Below are 12,327 nucleotides of genomic sequence, written 5' to 3'. Positions count from 1 at the left end.
GTAAGGGCCTAGCTCTTGTTTAAGGGAATGTGGTGGCTGGTTTGATCATCTATGCAGGCCACTCAAACTTCCTTCTTATCGGTAATAAGGCTGTCTCACTTTCTTATCATTTGTGTATTCATTGGAGTAACACCTTCTCAATTTCCTTCAAGAACTTTCCCTTTGCGTCTACAGCCTGGCTGGCCACCCAACACACGAGGGCCAGCTTCCCTCCCATCTTCCTCACTCGGTTTCATCATTTCTAGCTTTTGATTAAAAGTGAGAAATAGGAGACTCTTCCTTTCACTTAAACACTCAAGAGGCCACTGCAGAATTATTAATCAGCCCTAGCTCAGTACTGTTGTGTCCATGGGAATAGGGAGGCCCGAGGAGATGGGGGAGAGGCAGCAGTCAGCTGAGCAGTCAGAACACACCTAACATGTATCAATCCAGTTCACCGTCTCATATGGGCACAGTTCTTGGTGCCCCCCGTGACAATTACAATAGTGACATCAAAGATCCCTGATCACAAATCACCCTAACAAATACAATGATAATGAAAAAAAAACCCCAAACCTAGAAATATTGCGAGAATTACCAAAATGTGACACAGAGACAGAAAGTGAGCAAACGCTGCTGAAAAGATCGCCCGGACAGACTCACTCAACACACGGTTGCCACAAACCTTCAATTTCTGAAGAAAAAAAAATACAGTATCTGTAACACACAATAAAGCACAGTAAAATGAGGTGTGCCTATATAAATTCGACTACCACCGACACTATTCCTTGGAGAAACTGAGCTGCTCATCCTGAGAAAATGTCAGGGAACCAAGAATTCCACCAGTGGGGACGCGTGGGTGGCTCAGTCAGTGAGCTGCTGTCTCCGGCTCAGGTCATGATCCCAGGGTCCTAGGATCAACCCCCACGTCAGGCTCCTTGCTCAGCGGGGAGCCTGCTTCTCTCTCCACCTCTGCCTGCCACTCTGCCTGCTTGTGTGTGCGCTCGCTTGCTCTCTCTCTCACTGTCTAAATAAATCTTTAAAAAAAAAAATTCCACCAGTGACCTGAAAAGCTTCACTGTTTTTGAATTTGTAGATTTATTCTGATGTGCGATGCTACCTGGCAGGCTTTCTCTACAGAGGTGAAACGAGACTTGTTCTTTAACTGGAGAGACCTCCCTGGATGGTTGACAAATTCGACCTTGGCCCTGAGGCTAGGGCTTGGTAAAGCCCCAGGGGTCATAGTTTTTACAACTTCTATCCTGTCAGAAGTATGTTTAAGGTCTTCGGTTTGCATTCAGGACCTAAGGGTTATCACACTGGCTGCTAGCAGGTCGGTCTCACAGGTGGAAACTTTAACTAGACGGGCACCGTCTTCCTTGACATCCCCAAGTTTGCTGATGTGCCTGAGTGACCGGGAAGCAATCTCTTTACTGCCAGGAGGCTTGGACTTCAGAGGCCCTCACAGGAGCAACAGGCAGGCTCCCTGGAGCACTTCACAGGCACCTTTTCCACAGGTGTTCAGAGAGTGGCGAACAGCCCTAAGTGAGGGCCACACCTTTGGGCACAGGGAGAGTCACAAGTCAGCTTATCTAGCAAACCCTTCTTTTTTTTTTTTTAAGATTTCATTCATCTTTGTGACAGAGAGAGACACAGTGAGAGAGGGAACACAAGCAGGGCAGGTGGGAGAGGGAGAAGCAGGCTTCCCACTGAGCAGAGAGCCCGATGCAGGACCCAATCCCAAGACGCTGGGATCATGACCTGAGCGGAAGCCAGACACTCAACAATTGAGCCACCAGGTGCCCCATCTAGCAAACCTTTGGCAACAAGGAGGGTGGACTCAGCCTACTATGCAGAGTGACAGTGCCATGGGAAGTCAAGCCACTTGTGTGGCAGCTCCACAAACAGCTCAACAAAGAATCACAGTGCGACTCAGCTGAAGGCAGGGGCGCAAACACACGTGCCCCGTGTTCTCAGCAGCATTATCCGCGCTAGCCGAAAGGCACCAGCACCCCAAGTGTCTGTCAGCAGATGAGGGAGATGCGGTATACCCACAGGACAAAATGCTGTTTGGCCATACTATATGATGACAGTGAAACCCTAACCCTCACCTCGAAAACATTATGCTCAGGGAAACCAGCCAGACACGAAAGGACAAATATTACAGGACTGCACTAATATCTGAGGTATCTAGAATAGGCAAGTTCCGGGACAAAAATGGAACAGAGATGACCAGGGGCTGTGGGGAGGAAGCAATGGGAGTTAGTGTCTAATGAGTAGAGTTTCGGTTGGGGAAGATTCAAAACCCTGGACACAGATGGTGGAGATGGCTGCGTGGCGCTGTGGATATACTTGTCATGGAGCTGACACTTAAAAATGGTCAAAATGGTCAACATTATGTAGCATGCATACAACTTATGTATAATTTACCAAAAAAAAATTTAAAGGACAGCAACGTGGTACAGGCAGTTTAATATTTATTCTTGGTAGTTCTATAGACAAGACAGGCCAATATGTCATATTGTCAAAGAATCATCATGTTAGTAAGACCTCTGGATGATCTGTTAACCTATAACCTGTATGATCTCCCAATGGCTATTTTTCCTTATTAATGACTCATTTAATTTAGCTGGAACAAGGTTTCAAATAGTGCTACATTCCTTGGGGTGCCTGAGTGGCTCAGTTGGTTAAGCATCTGCCTTCGGCTCAGGTTGTGATCCCAGGGTCCTGGGATGGAACCCCGAATCGTTGGGCTCTCTGCTCAGCAGGAGTCTGCTTCTCCCTCTCCCTCTGCCTGCCACTCCCCCTGCTTATACATGCACTCACTCTCTAATAAATAAATAAAATCTTAAAAGAATGCTTTATTCCATTTTGTATAAGAGGTAAACTAAAGATTAGAGACAGATCAAGAAAAACATCAAGCACTTTCTCATGTACCTTTAAAAATACCAGCTAGGGGCGCCTGGGTGGCTCAGAGGGTTGAGCCTCTGCCTACGGCTCAGGTCGTGATCTCAGCGCCCTGGGATCGAGCCCCACATCGGGCTCTCTGCTCAGCGGGAAGCCTGCTTCCCCCTCTGTCTCTGCCTGCCTCTCTGCCTACTTGTGATCTATGTCTGTCAAATAAATAAATAAAATCTTTAAAAAAAAAAAAATACCAGCTATATGGGACGCCATGGTGGCTCAGTCAGTTAAGTCGGCCTTCAACTTAGATCGTGATCTCAGGGTCCCAGGATCAAGCCCCATTTTGGGCTCTCTGCTCAGCAGGGAGTCTGCTTCTCCTCCTTCTGTGCTTGCATGTGCACGCACATGTTCTCTCTAATAAATAAAATCTTAAAAAAAATAAAGTAATAAAATGAAAAATACCAGCTATGTATGTTATACATAAAGTTATTTAAAATAACAACAGTACTCAAAAACAAATAACCTCAATTGGTTTTTATCAACCACAAACCACAAAAAAGGAAGTGTATAAAGTACCTGGACTACAGAATGAGGCTGATCTAATACAGACACATCAAGTTCTACCTCTGAAAACTAATTATACAATTTCAATGCATAAGCCTACCTATAGAAATCAACTACATTTCACACCACAAAGAAAAGCTCAACTTGGGGCGCCAGGGTTGTTCAGTTGGTTGAGCGGCTGCCTTCGGCTCAGGCCATGATCCCAGGGTCCGGGGATCGAGTTCCACATTGGGCTCCTTGCTGAGCAAGGAGGCTGCTTCTCTCTCCGCCTCCGCCTGCTACTCTGCCTGCTTGTGCGCTCTCTCTCTCTCTGACAAATAAATAAATAAATAAATAAAATCTTTTAAAAAAAAAGCTCAACTGACTGCCAGAATATAGGCCAGACCTCAATGGAAGGCACAAGCCCTTATGTCTCTCTTCAAAAAACCCTCTAAACTCGTAAAAGAAAGAATACACAAATGATATGTTCAGACCCCACAATTTTGAGAGAAATTTCTAGAAGCCAGGTACATACTGACATAAAAGTTTAAGCAGAAAATAAAAACAAAACCACCAAAAACAAAAAACCCCCAGAACACCCACATCTACAGGATGAGACTGTTGGGAGATTAAGCACAATGCCTGGGAGAATACAAAGGAAGTGACTCGACCAGACAGCACTCAAGGAAATAAGAACTAAAATAAGACAGTTTTTCATCTCTGTGGTCCGGGGATGTGAGTGTGTAATTTGCCCTACAAATGGGTGGTGAGCTGATCCTGGGGCAGATCAGAGGAAGTCAGGTCTTAAACATTCCAGAAGAGTCGAGGACATGGCACTGGAAAACTGGGAGAATTCCAGCTAGACATGAGGGGTGGTAGCTCTGCTGACAGGGAGGTGAAACGGGCTTGTGTCCGTTGGTCAGAAATGGCAACAACAGCGGCAGCAGAAGCGCAGGCAGGGCCCTGCTCCTGCACAGCTGGGAGGGCTGGCAGAGAGGCAGGTGGGCTGCCAGAAGCGAACGGTCTCCCCGGGCGCCCTGCGGACCCAGGAGAAGCAGCTGAGCGAAATGCAGTGCGGCTCCGCCGAGGTATGCTATAGCTGACAGCCAGACTGTGAGTACTTTCAAAGTTCGGCTGTTCCTGTTCTCCCTTCAAACAGGGCTTGAACCATTCTGAGTGAAGAATTAGGTCCCGATGGGTAGTAAATTACTCCATAGTAAATTAGTTTTTTAAAAAAATGAATTTCTAGGGAAAGTGGTATTTTCATTAAATAATTGACGTGTCTCATGCATCAGTTAGAAACTGAGCTAGGGGGCGCCTGGGTGGCTCAGTGGGTTAAGCCTCTGCCTTCGGCTCAGGTGATGATCTCAGGGTCCTGGAATGGAGGCCCGTATCAGGCTCTCTGCTCAGTGGGGAGCCTGCTTCCCTTCCTCTCTCTCTGCCTCCTTGTGATCTCTCTCTCTCTGTCAAATCAATCAATCAATCAATCTTAGAAAAGAAAGAAAGAAACTGAGCTAGGTGCAGGTAAGAGGCCAACCCATGTATTAACCAAGCAAAGATCTGTTTTTCTCTGCATTGAAGTGTTCAGCATCAGGAACACATGGGGCTGGTAGGATGGCTGCAGGCCAGCAGCAACTTCTACCTTCTGCCTGCCCATCCTTAGCATGAGAGATCTGCCCTGAAGTTCACTTCATAGTCTGAGGGGGCCACTCCACTTCCAAACATCAGCCAGACACTCCTGGAAGGAGGAGGGCTAGGATAAGAGTGTGGTTCAGGCTGAGCCAGCCCTTTCAAAGAACTTTCTAGAAGTGCCACCTGATGACTCCTATTAACTTCTCCTAACCACCAACAGCAAGAGAACTGGAGAGGCCAGCCCAAATTAAATCTGGGTTTTAATAGGAGGAAGAGGCAGATAGTAAATATTGGGGAGACAAGCAACAGTCCCAACTGAGAACACAGGAAACCTGTGGCTATTTTTTTTTTTTTTTGATAGAAAATCTTTTGTTTGAAGGTGACATACAAATTTTAAAAATCTTACAGATACATTGCTGATATATTTGATTTGATTACAAAGGAAGCTGTTGGATTCCCACTAATTCAAAATAAAATCTTCCTTTCTTATAAGGAGAGATCAGAAAATACACTGACTAAACTAGATTTGGTTAAAATACAACCAAATAACTGGAACACAAGTCATGAAAAATACTCAGGAACCTTTAGATAGAAAACTAAAATTTTCTTGAGATGCAGAAATAATTTGTATATGTGGAGGGTCTAGAATACTAAACAAAAAGAATTAACATGAGAATAAGCTGTAATCATGGTAACAGTGGCTCAGTTCATTGAACTTGAGCGTCTGACTCTTGATCAGGCCCTGCCCTCAGAGACTGAGCCCCATGTTTGGCTTCACGCTGAGCCTGCTCAAGGTGCTCTTTCTCCCTCTCCCCCTCCCCACACCACCCCCTTGCCCTCCAGCTTTCTCTACATTAAAAAAAAGAAAGAAATTACACTCCGTTTAATGGGCGCATGCAGGCATGTGACTCTCGGCAGTTGTGAGACAGAGGTTAACATGACCCCCAATTTAAGAGGGCACTGAGCCACAGAAGGAACTGAACTCCCCCTTCTCCTAGCAGCTACAAAGAGAGGCGGGAAGGATGCAAGCACAGCTGGATATCTACAGCCACAGCACTGTCACTAAGATCAGTTTATCTAAAATTCCACATAAGCACCCCCTCCCAGTTTTACAGAGCTGTGACGACATTCAATGTTATACAGGTTTTTTCTTTACAGTGCGCTCATGAAGGAGTGCTGTTGGGGATGTTTGGGTGCGTGTAACAGGTTGAGGCAGATGGTTAAAGTTCTTGCTGTACTTATTTTAGAGCTGGGAGGAAGCGGAGCCATGGCCACGCCAGTGTTCAGAGTTTAGATTCTAGCAAAACAAGGCAGGTGTGCCCGGAAAGACATGTCAGCCCCCGAAGAACTGCTCCAGTGCAGAAGGACAAAGAATGGAAGACCCAAGCATGGGTGTGTGGCCACGGGGCGCCGTGGGGGCGGACGCATCGAAAAGGAAGCAAAGACAATGAGAGGCCTTTAGAAAGAAGTATGGACTGTATATGGGGAAAAATCCAAGTGAAAATGAGGCAAGTGTCTGGGGCCCCTGGATCAGCAGACTATTAGTTTTAGTGGAGTCAAAAGCTATACTAGGAGGCAACTGGGTGGCTCAGTCATTAAGTGTCTGCCTTCAGCTCAGGTCATGATTCTGGAGTCCTGGGATCGAGCCCCACATCGGGCTCCCTGCTCCGCGGGAGGCCTGCTTCTCTCTCTCCCACTCCCCCTGCTTCTGTTCCCTCTGTCACTGTCTCTCTCTGTCAAATAAATAAATAAAATCTTAAAAAAAAAAAAAAGTTATACTAAGACTTTCGATTGTATGGGGGGCGGTCAGTGCCCCTAACCCAAGTTCTTCAAGGATCAACTGTATTCCTAAAAATGTCAAGAAAAATAATCTACTCAGGAGGAATAGGAACCAGAAGATGACATCAGACTTCTAGTTGGCAACACTAAGCAGAAATGTAAGAGCAAAAGAAATCCATTTTCACAGAAGAGTTCAGAATGGTCTCCTCCCAGCAGCATCTCTAAGAAGATGGGTATGTGCCACAAAACCAAAAAAATGCAGAAGACCTGGGACAAAGAATCACAGAGCAAAGAGACCAGGCAAGCAAATAAGTGAGAATTTTATTTTATTTTTTTTTTAAGATTTATTTATTTATTTGACAGAGATCACAAGCAGGCAGAGAGGCAGGCAGAGAGAGAGAGGAGGAAGCAGGCTCCCTGCTGAGCAGAGAGCCCAATGCGGGACTCGATCCCAGGACCCTGAGATCATGACCTGAGCCGAAGGCAGCGGCTTAACCCACTGAGCCACCCAGGCGCCCTAAATGAGAATTTTAAAACATTAATACCAATTTTGGAACCAAAATCCCACATAATTTCTGTTGCTTTCCTGTTCTACTCTCCCAGGATGGCAGGGACACCCGGCTACTTAAGACATCTCTCCCAGGATCCAGAATGGATCCTGGCTCTGGATTCAAGGCACCTGGAGTTGGCAGCCAAGCCGTGGTGCCCAAGGAGCAGACGAGATGAGCCTGTGAGGCTGTACCACTGCACAGACACGCAACCCATGTCCCCCAGTTTCCTGTGTTTTGGTCACCTCCACTGCATGGCCTCACACCTCAGTGCGGGGCTTGCCCATTTCCCTCCTAACATCTCTCTCCACAAGACCCCATTCCTTCCCAAACTTACACTGACCTGTGAAGTCTCCTAAATCTACCAACTAAACCACTGCAAGTCCTTCACTCCTCTTAGAATAGATTCTGTCTTTGGTTGCCAATCCCCACTTGCATGAGCTAGGATTACATTCAGCTTTGAGTAAAAGAAAATCCAACACAAGGCACACACAGCAGTTGGCTTCTCTCCCTGTGAAGGCCATCTCCAGTGGCAGCCAGTCCGGGGACCTTGGCAGGCCGCCCTCCAGATGGCCTCGTGCCCAGCAGCCCTGCTGCCCACAGGTTACTCACCAGCCATCTCTAAGCCTCAAGCCAGCCTCTCTATGCTGCTGTGGGACACTGGGTCTGGAACTCTGCACTGTTTCCCAGGCTCCTCACCCAGCTGGCCTCCTACTGAGTTCTACCACTGGGAGGTGACAGATGGAAGGGAAAGCAGGAAGAAGGGACTTCCTTTTTCTCAAGGTCAGCAGCAGCAACGGGGCACCAGATGGCTCCCGCTTCCAGCACTCCCAGGAGCACAGGGCCTGCCCGGCAGACAAAGAAAGCGCCAGCTCACCTGGGCTGCCCCCCACGGGAGCTGTGGCTTTCCTGCAAGTCCAAGCAAGTGCCAGGTTCCACTGTCTCATGGGGCTCAGCACGAACCAGAGGACCCTCCAAGCTCCAGAGTTCTGAAAGTATAACCCCTCTTCCTTCTGGTCCCTCTGGGAGGCATGTGTTTACCCATGCTGAATTTCTGGCATATCACAGGGCCCCCTTCTGCTCTGAGCCTTCCCACACCCCCACAGCCAGCTCCCTATATTGAGCGCCCTCTGTTTCAAATACCTGGTGTGGCACTTTGTCCACGCCGGATCCCAAATCATGCAACCTGTCTTCTCGGCCAGACTTTGCACTCTGTGAAGATAGGAACTGCACCTCTGCATCCCTTGCCTACTGCCTAGTACACACTAGTTCATTAACAAGGACTTGTTGAATAAGCTAGCCTTTAGTCCATGACGGAACTAAAACTGGGAATCAAAATAAAGCACGATAAAACCATGGGTGAGATTATTTTAGGTCACATTCATTGCTGGTACTATTGACTGAAATCAAGAAATGCCAAGTATTGATCATGAGATTCTTTTTTTTTTTTTTTTAAGATTTTATTTATTTGTCAGATGGAGATCACAAGTAGGCAGAGAGGCAGGCAGAGAGAGAGGAGGAAACAGGCTCCCTACCAAGCAAAGAGCCCGATGCGGGGCTCGATCCCAGGACCCCGGGATCATGACCTGAGCCGAAGGCAGAGGCTTAACCCACTGAGCCACCCAGGTGCCCCCGATCATGAGATTCTTAAAACAACACCCATTCTATTTAAAAAAAAAAAAAAAAAAAGATTTTATGTATTTGTCAGAGAGAGAGCACATGCAGAGGGGAGAAGCTACCACCCTACCCCCTCCCTGCAGCAGGGAGCCAGATGCAGGACTCTGCCCCAGGACCCTGGGATCATGACCTGAGCCAAAGGCAGACACTTAACAGACTGGGCCACCCAGGCATCCCGGCCCTGCCCTTTTGAAAACAAAAGCAAAGGGACACCTGGGTGGCTCAGTCAGTTAAGCATCCTGCTCTTGATTTTGGCTCAGATCATGACCTCAGGGTTGTGAGATCAAGCCCTGCATCAGGCTCTGTGCTGGATGTGGAGCCTGCTTAAGATTCTCCCTCTGTCCCTCCCCCCCCAACACCCCCACTTTCTCTCTTAAAAAAAAAAAAAAAAGGCAAAATAAACTACTAGGATGAGACCAAAATAAAAACTTCTGCACAGTGAAAAAAAAAAAATCAGCAAAATGAAAAGGCAACTTACTGACTGGGAAAAGATATCTGCAAATGATATATTCATTAGCAACTAATATCCAAAACATATAGTATAACTCAACACCAAAAAACACAAATAATTCGGTTAAAAAATGGTTGAGGACCTAAATAGATATTTTTCCAAAGATGACATTACAGATGGCCAAAAGACACACAAAATGATGCTCAACACCACTCATCATCACGGAAATGCAAATCAAAACTATAGTAAGAGATCACCTCACACCTGTCAGAATAGCCAGAATTGAAGACGAGAAGTAATAAGGTATGTGAGGATGTGCAGAAAAAGGAACCCTCATGCGCTGCTGGGAATGCAAACTGACACAGCCGCCGCGGAAAATAGGGAGGGCCCTCAAAAAGTTAAATATAGAAATACAATACGATCCAGTAATTCCACTACTGGGGACTTACCCTAAGAAAACAAAAACACCAGTTCAAATATATGCACCCCCATGTTCACTGCAACACACAACAGTTAAGGTACAGAAGCAACTCAAGTGTCCCCATACACAGACGATAGATGGAGACATAGTATACGTATACACATCGGAATCTCACTCAGCCATAAAAACAAATGAGATCTTGCCATTTCCAACAGCATGGATGGACCTAGAGGGTATTATACCAAGTGAAGTAAGTCAGACAGAGAAAAACAAATACCATATGACTCCACTTCTATATGAAATCTAAAAAGACCAGACAGACAAAACAGACCCATAAATACAGAGAACTGATGGTTGCCAGAGGTGCAGGGAGGTAGGGGGATGGGCAAAATGCGCCAAGGGGTGTGGGGGACAGAGGCTCCTGGTCAGGGCATGGCTGAGTCAGAGGGATGGAGAGTCCGGCACGGGAAGACAGCCGACGGTGTCGCACCAGCGCTGTACGGGGACAGCAACCACACTCGTGTGAGCGCGGCATCACGGAGCTGTCAAATCACCGTTCTGTACACCTGCAATTCCTGTAATGTCGTGTGTCGATACTGCAGTTACAACGAAGTAAAAGCTTCTCTTTTGATAGGTAAGTTCAAGTTTACTGAAACATTATGTATGGAAAAATGCACAAATCTTACCAATGAATTTTCATTCTGCTTCCCTCAGCCAAATGCAGGTCTTTCTCCATCTTCATCTGACTCCTTGTATCCACTTTCCTTAATTTTGTTCCCCTTCACATGGTTGCCGGTTGTGTTCCCCCAAGAAGGTATGTTGAGTCCCAATCCCCAGTATCTTAGAATACAACTTTATTTGGAAATGGGGTCTATGTAGATCTAATCCAGACAAGACGAGGTCAGGGAGTGGCTAATCCAAGCGTGACTGAGCTCCTTCCACAAAGGGGAACCTGGAGGCGGAGGGAAGAGGACGTGAAGATGGCCGCGCACTGACGGACTCAGACTGCAGCGGTCTAGGTCCAGAAGCCAAGCAATGCCAAAGGTTGCAGACAGTCTGTGAGACAATGAGTTTCTGCTTTTCGAAGCCACCAGTCCATGGTGCTTAGTTGCGGCAGCTTGTAGAAACATGGTAGAGTCATGCTCACTGTATATTTTAAACCTACTTTCTACTACCTGCGGTCCCCACTGGACTGTGAGTTCCATGAGGAACCCTAAGTTCCTTTTACTCTCTGCTGTGTCCCGGTGCTTAAGACAGCATGTGGCACGGTGGTCACGTCAGTATTAGCTGCAATCCAGAGAAGATGCCGACATGTTACAAAATCAGACATATACATGGAGGAGAGGTAGAGCTATTCTTAGTCTCAAATAACAAAAACAGGACTCAAGGTAGTTTGAGTAGATACAAATTTATTTTTTTACATAAAAGCCCAGCGGTCAGGAGTCCAGGACTGTGGCAGCACCTGATGTCCTAAGGACCCACATTCTATCCAGCTCTGGTGTTCACTTTGGCCCCGGTGGTCACAGAGGGCCTCTATACCTTTGGGGGTCACCTCCACATTCCAGCAGGAGGAGGGGGACAGAGCCACACCAGCTTCTCTCTGACCCTTTCTACTGAGAACCTCCTTGGCAGACTGCCTCCGGCATCTCAGCAGGCACAACTCTCCCACAACCATCCAGCTAAGGCGCTGAAGATGTGGCTGAGCACTGAGCCCTCCCGCTGCACAAGAGGAGAAGCTGAGGGAGCGGTATCCAGAGTGTCTGACTCGGTGGTGCTGTGGCTGGCTCCTTTGGAAGGATGAATGTCAAGAAATGTGTCGGGATAACTGGCTAGACAGAATGGGAAAACCAGGTCCCTACATCACACCCTACACAAAAGGTAATTTCATAATTACATACTAAATTTGAACAGCAAAATTTTTAAACCTTTGGGGGGAAAAAGTCTTTGGAAAAGAGTGAATGACATTAAAATGTAGACTGTATATCACATGACATCATTAGAAAAGGAAAAAGATAAGCATACTGAGCTGTTTCTACAAAGGACACAACCTAAGGACCATATGACAACTCATACACAGCGACCAGAAAAAGGGAGCGGCAAAAAAAATCGAAAGACCATGGAGGAAATACAAATGGATTTGGATTTTGAAGATAACAAAAATCCTCAACCTGACTGGTAGAGAAATGCAAATTTAAACTTCTGCACTTACTGGACTGTCAGAAAGTACACACTGACAACAGCCAGTGTTAAGAAAGGGCCAGAGGCCATCTCTATCACCAGGTGGGAGAAGAATGGAATCAGCCCTCTTCAGAGAACAATGGGACAGCGAGTAATCCTGGAATGCAACTAAATCTGCCCAGCAGTTCCTGTGCACTTCAGCCTGGATGGAGACGTGC

The sequence above is a fragment of the Mustela erminea genome, chromosome 3 (assembly GCF_009829155.1).
Source record: "Mustela erminea isolate mMusErm1 chromosome 3, mMusErm1.Pri, whole genome shotgun sequence".
NCBI lineage: Eukaryota > Metazoa > Chordata > Mammalia > Carnivora > Mustelidae > Mustela > Mustela erminea.
The sequence above is the reverse complement of the archived record's forward strand: the minus strand, read 5'-3'. Positions refer to the sequence as shown.